General features: G+C 42.6%; 1 protein-coding gene across 3 annotated transcripts in view; it reads right to left on the bottom strand.

The window, feature by feature from the left end:
• LOC109973913 (chromosomal protein D1) overlaps nucleotides 1–3,256 on the bottom strand; it is a 33,795-nt gene extending 30,539 nt beyond the window's left edge. The window contains exons 1-4 of one of the 3 annotated variants that reach the window (XM_020623808.1): nucleotides 3,144–3,256; nucleotides 2,783–2,916; nucleotides 2,502–2,584; nucleotides 1,585–1,640 (exon numbers count right to left, since the gene is read on the bottom strand). The gene's annotated coding sequence lies outside the window, so the exon portion shown is untranslated. Of the gene's footprint in view, nucleotides 1–164; nucleotides 319–1,086; nucleotides 1,104–1,584; nucleotides 1,641–2,501; nucleotides 2,585–2,782; nucleotides 2,917–3,143 lie in introns of those variants that run through there. The other 2 variants (XM_020623810.1, XM_020623809.1) reach the window with 2 other exon arrangements.
• Between the last annotated feature and the right edge of the window lie 460 nt (nucleotides 3,257–3,716).

Here is a 3,716-nt window from a genome sequence, read left to right as displayed (position 1 = left end):
GGGATAGACAAACAGGATAAGGGGATTAGCAACCTTGGGAACACATTTTTCAAACAAGAAAAAAGAAGCAAAGGCAAAGCGGGGGGAGATTAGAAGCAAAAAGGAAAGCCAGAGAGGATGTATGTATGGGAAAGGAAAAGGACATGTACATACAGTATACTCACAGATGAATGAGAGGGTGACCGTAGAAGTGATGAAAAATCAAGTCAAAAAACAAAAATCAAAAGCAACCTGAAAGTGTGAGCCTGAGTTTGGAGAAAAGTCCAGTTTCTAATCTTTGTGGAGTTTTGTTTTGTCTCCTTTTTCCCGCGATTTTGCCCATTTCTATTCAGCCATCCCTCCTTCTTAAGTCTATCCCCTACTGGTCCCCTTTCTCCTCTGTCCCCCCCTCCCCCCCTCCCCTTTCCTTGCCAGTGCCGGTACTCTTTCTCCTACTCTCTGTCTTTCTCCCGCAAACCACGTTCTCCATTTTCCCTTCATTCTTCGTCTCTGTCCCCTTCATCTGTCCATTCATCGGACACTCTTTTCCTTTTCTTCAACCCTCCGCTTGAATATAGTTATGATTTTAAAAAATATTTCTACACAGATGTCGAGTTTTGAGTTAAAAACAAAAATACTGCTGAAGAATAGAAAAAAAAATGTTTACAGGAAAGGACAAGCGGTTTGTGGCATGCAGTCTAACGCAGGGACAATCCATGGCCTGCCTTTTTCAGGGGCACCACACATAGTAGGGGTGAAGCGCCTGTGTGGTGGTGCCTCCGTACATAAGGGCATAACCAAAAGCAAAGAATGGAAAGCAAAAGAAAAAGAAGGAAAAAAAACCAAGCCTGCTGCAGTCGGTCTCCAGTGAAAGTGGATAGCAAGCAAGCGTGAGAGGAAGGAGTGGGAAGGAGTTCGGGGTGTGTGCATGTGAGGTGGGAGGGGAGAGAAAGGACAGCTAGCAAGGAGAGAGAGCAAGAGAAAGACAGAGACCGGGGGTTCATGGAGAAACAACCAAGAGGGAGGGATAGAGGAGGAGTGTGTCGGTGGGGAGAGGAAAGAGGAGGAGGCAGGAATAGGAATACATTTTTTTTGCTTTATACTCACGGTATTTGAATTTTGTGCTCCCCCTCCCCCCATTTCAAGGCTAATACCTTCTCTTTCTGTGAGAAGAAAATAAAGAGGAAGAAAGAAGAGGAGAAAGAGCTACTGTGGGCTTTGTCTCTCGCCCCTGCCGTTCTTTTCCTGGTTTCCTTTCTGCTCCGGCTCTCTTCTATTCAGCCTATTTTCTGCACGTGCACTTGAACTCTAAATCCTGCCTGCTTTCCCCTCCCCTCTCTTTCTCTCTCTCTCTCTCTCTCTCAAACTGCGCATCTGTGTGTGTGTGTCTGCCTCTCGCTTTCTCCTAGGCAGGGGCTTGAAATAGTGCTAGCAGGCAGAACAGAGCGAGCGGGAAGGAAAAGGAGAGGGTGAGGGGGACAAAAAAGGGGAGAGAGATGTTGGGGGGGAGGGGAAGAAGCTTAGACAGGCTAACACAGAAAGCACAGGGCGATGTGTGTGTGCGAATGAACATGTCTGCACATTTGTAAACACGCATTCATTTACCTTGGCTTTGAATGTAGTGTTCCACACACCGTTGGTAATCTGCATATGATGTTAGCCTACATACCAAGAAGAGAAACATGACTTTTGAATAAACAGAACAAACATGAAAACCTTGCTCTTGGTAACTTGTAACTGGTATACATCATTATTTTTACATTTTATACACAAAATTGTTAAGAGCAAAAAAAATCTACAGGGAAAAATATTTGCAGTTCTAGTTTGAATTAACCTCAGCAGAATGTAGGACAGGTAATTCGATACTGTGAACTTGAGAGTTTTTTGAAATTACAGCTGAATTTCAATTCAGTTCACAGGTTTCATGCAGACATTGTTACAGCTAGACAGAGGGTGGAATGAATAGAGCTTTGAGATTATAAATTTACTTTTTTTTACTATTTACATCAAATGTATTGTCAGGGATTAAGGCAAAGAGGTCAGAAAGGAGGAGAACACATGATAAATGAGCTGAAAACATGGTCAGCTTGGTTAGGTAGCTTTATCTACATGCTGTATGTAGACGTAACTACATTTGTGCCAGGAATGAGTCTGTATAAATAAAATACTACAGTTTGCTTTGTTTTCCAAATGCAGCAGTCACCTTGGAAAATAGAGGCATGGACACTTGCCTGAATCTAAAAACATGGCCTAATATACACACACAGAAAAACTGCTGCTAGCTGTAAAAGAAAGAAATTATATTTGCTTCCACAAAATAGGAGTACCATGATCATCACTGATGGCAACTTTTATATTACTTATAAGCTACAAGCACACAAATTCTGCATTTAGAAGACACCCAAACTGGGTACAGGTGTCCTTCTCCAGTGCTTTTTCTCTGATTAAGGCACCATAATTACTGAATATGAGGAAAATGAACTCTGCCTGGCTGCTAAAGAAGAAGCTAAATGGTTATTAACCCTCCACTGGCGCTGTCTCCCTCACTGAGGTGCTGTGTTCCCGCCTGCTGACTGCAGCACACTTCTTGAAAAGCCTTTGGGGTCTGATAAAACAGAGAAATGGGACAGAGATATGTAAAAATGTGCCACAACACTGCCCCCTGCTGGGATTCAGCGGGAATAACCCTCCACCAGCACCATCACACCGAAAGAGCTTGTTTGTAACACTATTTACACATATATGACGCATGCTGCGTATTTAAAATATAAATCGAAAATACTGACGTTAGTATTTCAGTTACCTGGGTTTCATGGCTGAGTCAAGCAGGGATTTCAAGACGTATCATCGTTTCCAAATTCCAAAGCCTCCTCAGCATCCTTCCTTCGTCAAAACTGGGACTAAACTCCAGCACCAACCAGGCCACCTGGTTGTTGTCTTTGCAGGGTATATGAAAAGCAAGGCACTGGTTATTAATGGATATCGTGAGAGCTGTGTGTATAGCTGGCTGTGGATTGTGATAGTAACAGTTAAAGGTACTTTAGCAAGCTAGCTAGTAGCTAATGTTAGCAAAAACGTGAGTTCAAACGCATGCAGCAGCGGGCTGTGCGTTTTGGCTCCATAATGTAACTGTGAAAGTTTTAAAAAATTATCTCTGAGCTTACCTTTGTCTCCAATTTGCCTTTCAGGTGCCCAGTGTCACTGTGATACACTGTCAACCAGCATGAATTTGTCAGGGCCCTGTAAACGTTCTTCAAAAAGTTAGGTAACCTTAAAGCTTAACAAAACGCAACCTTCTGCTGCTGCATGATTGGCTAATATCACCTGTCAATCACACGGGCCGAGAGCTCAAATAACAGCTGACAATACATTGTAATAGTATTTATTTAAAGCTGGAGTTACATATTACGGGAAGACGTCCTTAATGTTTCATTTATTAAAATTACAAGGTTCATTAGAAATCCACAATAAGGCCCACAAACTCAAGTATACCAAAACCCTCACTCCAGGTGTCCTTGTGATATGCTGTACAAACTCAAGTATACCAAAACCCTCACTTCAGGTGTCCTTGTGATTCCACACAAGCAGTTCTGTAGTATCAATCAGGCCTTGCGTAAGTTCCAAAAAGGCTACAGTATACAATATATGGTAAAATCGCATGCACACAGTCCTCTTGCTGCTGTGTGCATTATCTATATTGACCACACAAGAGCATACAAGTCTTCAGAGAAAAGTGT

This window comes from Monopterus albus, unplaced genomic scaffold, assembly GCF_001952655.1.
Source record: "Monopterus albus unplaced genomic scaffold, M_albus_1.0 scaffold310.1, whole genome shotgun sequence".
In the NCBI taxonomy this organism is placed as follows: Eukaryota; Metazoa; Chordata; class Actinopteri; order Synbranchiformes; family Synbranchidae; genus Monopterus; species Monopterus albus.
The sequence above is the reverse complement of the archived record's forward strand: the minus strand, read 5'-3'. Positions and strand labels throughout refer to the sequence as shown.